The sequence below is a fragment of the Rhinopithecus bieti genome, unplaced genomic scaffold (genome assembly GCF_001698545.2).
Source record: "Rhinopithecus bieti isolate Rb0 unplaced genomic scaffold, ASM169854v2 scaffold_13225, whole genome shotgun sequence".
NCBI classification, from domain to species: Eukaryota; Metazoa; Chordata; class Mammalia; order Primates; family Cercopithecidae; genus Rhinopithecus; species Rhinopithecus bieti.
The window spans coordinates 381419-393215 of record NW_016807895.1 but is presented as its reverse complement, the minus strand read 5'-3'; positions in this window follow the sequence as shown (position 1 = coordinate 393215).

Below are 11797 nucleotides of genomic sequence, written 5' to 3'. Positions count from 1 at the left end.
TTGGATTTGTCACGTATTTCTCGTGTCATGGTTTTCATCTCTGTCATTTCATTTATGACCTTCTCTGCATTAATTATTCTAGCTATCAATTCTTCCACTCTTTTTTCAAGATTTTTAGTTTCTTTGCGCTGGGTACGTAATTCCTCCTTTAGCTCTGAGAAGTTTGATGGACTGAAGCCTTCTTCTCTCATTTCGTCAATGTCATTCTCTGACCAGCTTTGATCGGTTGCTGGCGATGAGCTGCGCTCCTTTGCAGGGGGAGATGTCCTCTTATTTCTTGAATTTCAAGCTTTTCTGCCCTGCTTCTTCCCCATCTTTGTGGTTTTATCTGCCTCTGGTCTTTGATGATGGTGACGTACTGATGGGGTTTTGGTATAGGTGTTCTTCTTGTTTGATAGTTTTCCTGCTAATAGTCAGGACCCTCAGCTGTAGGTCTGTTGGAGATTGCTTGAGGTCCACTCCAGACCCTGTTTGAACAAGGCAATTTCTTTAAGTAAATTCATGCACTGAATAACAACGTTTCAGTCAACAACCTTGGTCCTATAAGATTATAATGGAGCTAAAAGATCCCTGTTACCTAATGATGCTATCTGTAGCCATGGTAATGTAGCACAAGGCATTAATCGTGTGTTTGCAACGATGATGATATAAACAAACCTACTGTGCTATCAGTTGTATTAAAGTATAAATAATACAATTATGTACAATACATGATAGTTGATAATGATAATAAATGACTGTATTACTGCTTTATTTATTTATTTACTATGGTTTCCATCATTATTTTAGAGTGTACTCCCACCAATAAAGAAAAGCTCACTGTCAGGCAGGTCCCTCAGGAGGTATTCCAGAAGAAGGCATTGTTATCACTGGATGTGACAGCTCCATGCATGCTATTGCCCCTGAAGACCTTCTTGTGGACCAAAAATGTGGAAGTCAAAGACAGTCATATTGATGATTTAAACCCTCTGAAGACTTAAGGTAATGTGCGTGTGTCTGTGTTTTAACTTTTCACAAAAAAGTTTAAATGTTCAAAAAAAACTAAACACAGAAAAAGTTTAAAGAGTAAGGATACTAAAAATATATATTTGTACAGATGTACAGTGTGTTTGTGTATTAAGCTATGCTATTACACGAGTCAAAATGTTAAAAACAATTAAGAAGTTTATAAAGTAAAAAAGTTACAGTAAGCTACAGATGATGCATTTTTGGGGAAGGAAAAAATTAAAATAAATTCAGTATAGCCTAGATTACAGTGTTTACAAAGTCTATAGTAAAGTGCAGTATTGTCTTAGGCCTTCACATTCATTCACCACTCACTCACTGACTTACCCAGATCAACTTCCAGTCCTGCAAGCTGGAACCTCCATTTATAGTAAATGTCCAATACAGGTATATCTTTTATGTTTTCTTTTATAAAGTAAAAGCTAAGCCAGGCATTACTTAGATTTGTTGTTATTATCTTCTCTGTATTCATAAAATGAAGGAATTAAACAAAATAATAGGCAAGTACTTTATCCTGTATTTAAAAGGTACCAAGTTACAAGCATCTAATCCTCTCACTTAATCCTCACAAAATCCACTGTATATATTATAATTCCTCTTTTACACATGTGGAAAGTGAGGTTTGGAGAAGCCAAATCACTTGTTCAAAGACTTACACCCAGTTGCAAAAATGGAACTGGAAACTAGGAAGATCGACACCAAAGAGCAAACTCTCAACCACTTTGAGATTTCTAAGATCCCTTCCAGCCAAGCAATCCTGTTCTCTTGGTCATGGCTCTTCACGAAGAGATTGGACCTGGTGGTTGGAAAACATGAGGGGAGCTTTCCCATTGAGTGGGAAAACCCCTGGGGTTTTAGAACAAAACCAAGTAGCTGTTACATGTTTACACTGTGCCTTCACAGCAGGTTCCCTATTCTTTATGGTTGGAGATGGAAGCTCCCGGAACTCTGCAGCCCTGCTTGCATTTTCGTGGAGTGGAAAAAGTCCAACTAATGAGTTTCCTCATAGAGAAGACTGGCTCCGATCTCTCCTTGATTTGTCAACTGCATTTCTTTCTTTCTTTCTTTCTTTTTTTTTTTTTTAATTATACTTTAAGTTCTGGTATACATGTGCAGAATATGCAGGTTTGTTACATTCTGCATTTTGTGCACATTCTGCACAAAATGGTGGATTGCTGCACCCATCAACCCGCCATCTACATTAGGTATTTCTCCTAATGCTATCCCTCCCCTTGCCCACCGCCACCTGACAGGCCGCAGTGTGTCACGTTCCCCTCTCTGTGTCCATGTGTTCTCATTGTTCAACTCCCACTTATGAGTGAGAACATATGGTTTTTGATTTTCTGTTCCTGTGTTAGTTTGCTGAGAATGATTACCAACTTCATCCATGTCCCTTCAAAAGGCATAAACTCATCCTTTTTATGGCTGTATAGTATTCCATGGTGTATATGAGCCATATTTTCTTTATCCAGTCTATCATTGATGGGCTTTTGGGTTGGTTCCAAGTCTTTGGTATTGTTAATAGCACTGCAATAAACATATATGTGCATGTGTCTTTATAGTAGAATGATTTATAATGCTTTGAGTATATACCCAGTAATGTGATTGCTGGGTAAAATGATATTTCTAGTTTTAGATCCTTGAGATATCACCACACTGTCTTCCACAATGGTTGAACTAATTTACACTCCCACCAATAGTGGAAAAGTGTTCCTATTTCTCCACACCCTCTCCAGCATCTGCTGTTTCCTGACTTTTTAATGATCACCATTCTAAATGGTGTGAGATGGTATCTCATTGAGGATTTGATTTGCATTTCTCTAATGACCAGTGATGATGAGCTTTTTTCATGTTTGTTGCCCACATAAACATCTTCTTTTGAGAAGTGTCTGTTCATATCCTTTGCCCATTTTTGATGGGGTTATTTTTTTTCTTGTAAATTTGTTTAAGTTCTTTGTAGATTCTGGATGTTAGTCCTTTGTCAGATGGATGGATTGCAAAAATTTCTCTTATTCTACAGGTTTCATGGTCACTCTGATGATAGTTTCTTTTGCTGTGCAGGAGCTCTTCAGTTTAATGAGATTCCATTTGTTAATTTTGGCTTACGAAAACCTAGGCAATACCATTCAGGACATAGGCATGGGCAAAGACTTCATGACTAAAACACTAACAGCAATGGCATCATTTTTATGTTCTATACTGTCTTCTTACTGTATTCTTTCTCTGTTTAGAAATGTTTAGATACACATATACTTACCCTGATATTACAATTGCCTACAGTATTCAGGACAGTGATATGATGTACTAGTTTGCAGTCTAGGACCAATAGGTTATACCATATAGCATAGGAGTGTAGGAGTGTAGTGGGCTATAGCATCTAGGTTTGTGTAAGTACACTCTATGATGTTTGCCCAACAAAATTGCCTAATGATGCAATTATCAGAATGTATACTTGTAGTTAAGCAGCATATGACTGTACTTTTAATATTCTTCATACAGCCTTTTATTTATTCTGTTCGGAAATCATAAACCTACATTTTTGTCATGTCGTTTATTCCAACAAATCATTTCTTCAATTAATGCAAGTCAGTGACGTACATTTCCTAAGCTATCCATTATATGGTCATTTATTTACACAAACACACAAACACATACACACAAACACACACACACATATAATGTTCTAGCCAGACAGTTACTTTAACCTTCTGGCAACCAAAAAGTGATAATTTTAATGTCATTTTATTTTGTAGAGTGAAATAATGTACGTTATACAAGTTAATACACTTCCCTTAATAATTTAGAAGGAAAAGGTCAACCTTTATTAGTAAACAGAGACAAAGTCTTTTATTTATATTTAATTGTTCTAAGTACTTTTAAGTATTAAAGACTTGAATATCAGGTACAACACCTAGTTTGGAGAATCAAATTTTATATATTTCTGAAGTTAAGACATTGTTTTCTTTGTGATACTATCGCCACAATAAATTTCTAACCTTAACACTAAATATTTACACTGCTTTTCCTGCAGACATCTAATGAAAATGTAAAAATTTCTTTATGAATAGTTTGATAGTTCTGAGTAATATTACAGGTGTGTCTTTCCTAAAATAATCCAATCTATAAATACATTGCAAAAAGTGAAGGTGTGTTTAGTCTAGATTATTTGTTAGGATATCACTGGGATCTGCTTATAACACCAGGTATATGATAGACATTAAAGAAATATTGATGACCACATGAAGGAAAGGAGTGAGGAGAAGGGAGAAGCTAAATACAGAGAGCTATAATACTTATCCTACAGATGATAACATTTGCATGAATGGTTTAATTAAGAGCGGTTGGAAGGAATACCCAAGCTTATATTTAGATCCCTGTGCATCACCTAGAAAAATAAATGAAATTTAACTGCGTTTTATTTTCATGAGCCAGTCTTACATTTATCCTGGTTATAAAAGAAATGCTACAAATTTGTATACTACACAGTCTGCTGATTTACGTAGAAGGAATAAAAATTTAAATGTATATGAAAAGTCTTTGTTCTTTATATAAAATCTGGATAACTTGCCTGAGAGGAAAATTTTTCAAAAAACAATATTGACCATTATTTGACTGAATAATATCTAGGGCTCTTGAGCATACAAAAGAGTTAACTTTTTGTGACATTGTGATATATAAAATAAAAAAATTTTTAAAGGTAGAAAATTAGCTCTGTAGTCCTAGATTTGCCTGTTTATAGCTATGCATGTACCTAGGCATGTGTAACTTCTGGGGCCTATATTATTTAGTTAAAATTGCTGAAATTGTTTTTATATTTAAAGTCATACTATGGTAGAATTTATAAAGTTAACTTTTTTAGTCATTCCTGCAAATAGATGATTGTGGCAATCTATATTACAGATTTGATTATTTGCCTAAAATCTAGTTATGTTCATGTGAATAATGAAATTGTTTTGTGCATGTAATCATAGTGTCTGGGATGAATTAGCTAAAAAAAAAAACAAACAAACAAGTTAGATCTTTTAAAATATTGTTTTTCACAAATAATAAAGACCTGTAGCAGATCCCTTTGAATAAACAAAAGTACTTGTAAATAGAGTGAAAATATGATCTGAAATCCTTGAATAAATGCCTGGCAACTGTTAAATTGGTTCATTTAAAGAAATGATAATCCCATTGGTAGCTTACAAAAAAGAAAAATCACAGTGGTTGTTTTAAGAGTTATAAGAGACTATTTAAATTATAATTAACCCTGAATAAATAATCTTTAAATCCATTTACCTCAAGGTCACTGATTCCTCCTATACTTCATACAAACATTTATAGCCATATAGAAGTCATTTTTATCCAAATAAATTTCAAATAAACATTTGGTAAAGAAAATGTCATATTTGACAGTAAATACATCACATTTTAAAATGTAAATGCAAAACATCCTTTCAAAGTAAATGCACCACACTTCTTTTTAAGTCATATTATCTATACAGAAGACAACACTCATTGACTTTTCTTATTTACAGCTAGCTACTATTCATCAATCCAATAATAGGAAGCTTCTTCCTATATATATGTAATGTTTAATATTAATAGTGTAGCTCAGAGTTATACACCTACTTACTACATTCCTTGGATAATGTGAGATAAAATGTATGTATCTATGAATTTTAGCTTAGTTTAGATATCTTTATTATATTAAGCAAGACATTTATTTCTAAAAGTAATTAAATATAGTGTTTCCAAGTTGACTCTTCCCAAAATTCAGTGATGTTGAGTGGAAGTGTTATTTCAACCAGGTTTGAGAGCGCCTAAGATTAAATGAAAGTTTCTTTAAAAATTATGATAAACATATAAAATGGTTGCTACCGAAATTCAAGTTTTAAGGAGAAAGTAAGCTTTTAAAGTTGTGGTTTTAAATGACACATCTTTCTTTTGGTAGATAAAGAAATGTCAAGTGATGAGAATAAACTAGAAACACCTCACAAGGTAGCAGATGAGCTTTAAGATGTGCTCCTAGACTGCATCCATGGACTACTTCTTGTGAGTCTGCGATGAGATAAGGAGTTTGTGAGCAGGTTAATGAACTATGCTCTTTTGCAAAGTATGCTGCATATATAAAAAAGTTCAGAAGACCAAATACAGTATCACAGGGTTGACAAGTATAAAATTGCCAGCAGAGTTCACAATCCATCCGAAGGCTCTGGGAAGCGTTCATCCCTTGCCTCTCCTGGCTTCTACTGGCTGCCAGCGTCTTGTTTTGTTGCTGCAAAATTCCAATATCTGTTTTACTGATCACATTGTCTTCTATTGTTATCTGTGAAGTCTTTCTCTGCCTCGTAAAGACACCTGTAATTGTATTTTGAGCCCACTGTATAATCGAGAATAATATCCCTATACCAAGATCTTTGATATAACGTCTATAAAGTCTTTTCCATGAAACATTCATAGGTTGCCAGAATTAAGATGTGTATATCTTTATAAGGCCATTACCCAGCCTATTACAACATTAAACAAATTAATTAAACATTTACTAGCAAACAAGAGCTAAAAAATAAATAATACATTCACTATTCATTAACTTAAGGCAAGTTGAATAATTTGATGGTGAGACAAAGTACATTTTCCTTCCATAGTGTACTTTTTGACCCCTAATAATACATAATTTGTTACAAGTTATCTCTCTTCTTAATAAATTTTAATATAAAAAAGTTCTCATTGTTAGTTTAAAATTTTAATTGTTAAGAGCATTATAAATTGTGTTACATTTTCTATTGTTAAATGATGAAAAACTTTGGTATGAAACATTTTTCCATTTATGTAATAATGCATAATCTTTAATTTTACATGTGCATGTACCATATTAAATGCACAATAATTTGTAAGGCATCCTGAAATTTTCAGAAAACATCAGTCAATCGAAAAATAAATTACTGTCTTTATTTCACAGTGGCTGAACAACTCAATCTTGCTTATATTTCATAGCAGTTAAATCTTTATTACAAATACCCAAAGATACTTTTCATTAATTTTTCTTTCTTTTTTTTTTTTTTTTTTTTTTTTTTTTGAGACGGAGTCTTGCACTGTCACCCAGGCTGAAGTGCAGTAATGCGATCTCAGCTCACTGCAAGCTACGCCTCCCGGGTTCACGCCATTCTCCTGCCTCAGCTTCCCAAGTAGCTGGGACTACAGACGCCTGCCACCAGGCCCCTCTAATTTTTTTTTTCATGTTTTTAGTAGAGACAGGTTTTCACCGTGTTAACTAAGATGGTCTTGATCTCCTGACCTCACGACCCGCCTGCTTCAGCCAAAGTGTTGGGATTACAGGCGTGAGCCACCGCTTCCAGCTAATTTTTCATCTTACAGAGCTGTGTTATTTTAATGTTCTCTCTCAAGTTAGATAGATTTTGACAAAGATACTCTTTTGGACCAAACCTTAGACAGTCCCCTCTGAGTTTCAATATAGGCCCCATCCTTGGGCATGTCCTCCAAGAGCCCAGTTTTCGCAAGAATCCTATAAAGCTGGTTTAGCCAGCATCCCCAGCACTTAATATCTGATCATGCTGGTTGGCCTTCAGCAAGAATCCTACTAGGTAATGAAACCAAAGTTCTGCCTTCCCTCTGAAGTTTCCAACTAGTAATTTTTCATCCACTTACCCTTGCCCAGCTTCTTGGCTATAAACTCACACCTTTTGTTTTTGTGTTTGGAATTGAGCCCAGTTTCTCTCACCCACTGCAAAACTTCATTGCAGTAGTCCCTATACTTATTCTGATAGTCCAGAATAAAGTCTGCATTGCTATTTTAACAAGTGTCCTGAATAATTTTTCTTTAAACAGTTTGAATTGCATTCTGCAGCAGCAAATGCATATGTATTACACATTTTGTTCTTCTTAAAATGTGAAGGCAAAGCTAAAAAGCCACCAGAGACTAAATGAAATCAAGGACCAAAGAATTAGAGTGTATGGATACATGCACACAATTTTGTCTCTTGGCCTCGTGTCTCAGTTTTATGTGCCTCTTAGAGTTAAATTATTAAATTATTTAAATTAAACTTACACCAACGAGCTGCCCTTTCAGGATTTGGTTTTCCTTTTCTGGTGATTCCTACAGAGCAGTGCATTCTGCAGATAGGGTACTGAAATATTTATTGTTACTTTTTTTCTCCCTCTTGATAAATGGTACCTTTTCTTTCTTAATTGTTCTGCATTTAGACACAGGAATATTTATTTTTACAAAAGTTTTTATTTATAATTTGAAGAACCCATGCTTCATAACTTCATCTGGCTATAATTGCTGTAGAAGATGGTCATATCTGATGTAAGGTAGGGGTCTCCAAGCCCTGGGCTGAGGACTAATACTAGACCCTGGCCCGTTAGGCTCTGGACCACACAGCAGGAGGCAAGTGGCAGGTGAGTGGAGTGAAGCTTCGTCTGCATTTACAGCTGTTCCCTGACGCTCATGTTACTGCCTGAGCTTCACCTACTGTCAAATCAGCAGTGGCATTAGATTTTCATAGGAACTGGAACCCTATTGTTAACTGTGCATGTGCGGGATCTAGGTTGTGTGCTACTTATGAGAATCTAATGATGCCTGATGATTTGAGATGGTACTGACGTGGCGATGCTAGCGCTGGGACGCAGCTGCAAATACAGGTTAACATTAGCAGAGAGGTTTAACTGCACAGAGACCATAATAAATCAACTGCACAGAGACCATAATACATCAATTCTTGCAGACTCATATCAAAACCCTATCAGTGAGTGACAAGTGACAAGTTGCAGCTGGTGGCATACTTTACATAAGAATCCAACACTTATTTTAGTCCGTGTGTGGTCTGCCCATTATTTTATCTACCACTTCCACCTGTGCCACTTTCCCACACTGTGAGAAATACTAGTCACAGTTTTTATCTTTTTTAAGCTCCCAAGCTAACCCTAGCCAGAACAAGTGAAAAACAAACATCACTGGGGAGTTTATTTGAAAAGGGAGAAAACCCAATGATGCAACAACAGAAGACTCTAACATGACCACGAAAAATAAAGCTGTATTTAGAAGCGTATGCCTACCTACCAAGTCCTACTTAAAGTATGGGTTCATTGCAACAGGTGATTTACATCCTACAGGCACACTTTGTATACTATGTGGCGACTGGCTATCCAATGAAGTCATGAAACCTTCAAAACTGTTTTGCCACATGGAGACGTCCTGTGTCAAAAGACAAGACTTTGGACTTTTTTTAATGAATAAAACGTAACCACGAAGAACAGAAGCAGTTACTGAAGGCCACCACTTCATCAAATGTGTCTGTACTGAGAGCAAAAATTCTTAGCGGCTACCTGCATTGCTAAATCTAAGAAGCCCTTTACCTTTGCTGAAGAGTTTATCTTGCTTGCTATTAAGAACATTTGTCATGAACTTTTAAGAGAGACTGTAGTTCAGAAGGTGGCATGTGTTCCTCTATCAGCTAGCAACATAATTAAATGAACTGATGAAATAGTAGAGGATATTGACATACAGTTGTTAGAGAGGATTAATGAGTCACCATGGCATGCAATCCAGGTTGACAAATCTACCGATGTTGACAACAAGGCAACAATGCTTGTTTTCATGTGATAGATTTTATAGCAAGATGTGCATGAGTATATGTTATGTGCACTTTTGTTGCCAACCAACATCACAGATGCAGAACGATTAGAGTCTTTGAATGATTACATATCAGGAAAACTGAATTGGTCATTTTGTGGTGGTATATGCACAGTGTGGCTGTCATGACGAGCAACAACTGGGTTCAAGTGGGCAGATAAAGTGGCTGCTTTCAAAGCCAAGCTGGTATTATGGGGGAACGAATAAACACTGGGATTTCTGACATGTTTCAAACATTAGCAGAGATCTTGAAAGAGACTGAGCCAGGGTCTTCTTTCTCCCAGTTGGTGCATGATCACCAATCTCAGCTTTCAAAAGAGGTTGGGCCTTACTTCCCAAATACAAAAGACTCTCAAACTGGGAAGAAATGGATCTGCTATTTATTTGTAAATAAGCCAGGTGAATCAATTTTGTCTCTACTAGGAGAGGATCAGCTGCTTCAGATCACAAATGACAGTGGTCCTAAAAGTATGTTTGAGACAACTTCAACTCTCCATATGTTCTGGATTAAAGGCAGAATATCCTGAGATTGCAACAAAAGCACTGAAAAACCTACTTCCATTATCAACATCCTGTCTTTGTGAAGCAGGGTTTTCTTCAGTGAAAGCAACTAAAACAAGATTACAGCATAGGAGGGACATAAGCAACATACTTTGGGTGTCACTGTGCCCCATCACCCCCATCTAGTTGCAGAAAAACAAGCTCAGGGCTCCCACTGATTCTACATTATGGTTAGTTTTATAACTGTTTCATTATATATTGCAATGTAATAATAATAGAAATAAAGCGCACAATAAATGTAATGCATTTGAATCATCCCAACACCATCCCTTGACATGGCTCATAAAAAATTGTCTTCTCTGAAACCAGTCACTGGTGCCAAAATGGTTGAGGACCACTGATGTAGGGTGTTTCCTTTTTTTTTTTTTTTTTTTTTTTTTTTTTGAGACGGAATCTTGCTCTGTTGCCCAGGCTAAAGTGCAACGGTGCAATCTCAGCTCACTGCAACCTCCGCCTCTGCTTCCGGAGCTTAAGCGATTCCCTGCCTCAGTCTCCCGAGTAGCTGGGATTATGGGCATGTGCCACCATGCTCGGCTAATTTTTGTATTTTTAGTAGAGATGGGATTTCCTCATCTTGGCCAGGCTAGTCTTGAACTCCTGACCTCGTGATCCACCTGCTTTGCCTCCCAAAGTGTTGGGATTACAGGCATGAGCCACCTCGCCTGGTTGGGTGTTTCTTTTTATTTATTTATTTATTTATTTATTTATTTATTTATTTAGAGATGGAGTCTCACTCTGTCCTCAGACTAGAGTGCAGTGGCACTGTCTTGGCTCACTGCAACCTCTGCTTGCAACCTCCGCCTCTGGTGTTCAAGCAATTCTCCTGTCTCAGCTTCCCGAGTAGCTGGGACTACAGGTACTCGCCACCACACCCAGGTTATTTTTGTATTTTTAGTAGAGACAGGGTTTCACCATTTTGGCCAGGATGGTTTCAGTCTCTTGACCTCCTGATCTGCCTGCCTTGGCCTCCCAAAGTGCTGGGATTATAGGCGTGAGCCACCGTGCTGGGAACAGGCTGGGTGTTTCTTGTATATGCTATAATCCTGACCATTTAAAATCAATTTTCTTTGATTTTATTTTCAATTAATTTGATCATAGCTTAGATTACATGACCTCTCTAAGTGTTAGTGCACCTTAAAACTGTGTTTCTTGGATCACTCAAACAGTTCAGACAAATTTTCAAACACTACGAAGAGAGACTCCAACATAAGGAAAATGTGTACTCTTACTTATAGTAAAAACAATTGGTAAGTTAACCAACCTATGAACACCATTCCTCAATTTAAGGGATTGACTCTGATAACTGTGTCTGTACAATCTCAGTACATAGGAAATATTGGATGGGGCAAAGTGTTTATACTAGATTCAAGCTGAATCAAGCAAATTCTCATTTAAGGAATTTTGAATTGAAGGATAAAGACACTATTTTCTCTCTGCAGGTCTCATTGAAAGTTAGCTACAGTAACCAAAACAGCATGGTACTGGTACCAAAACAGAGATATAGACCAATGGAACAGAACAGAGTCCTCAGAAATAATACCACACATCTACAGCCATCTGATCTTTGACAAACCTGAGAGAAACAAGAAATGG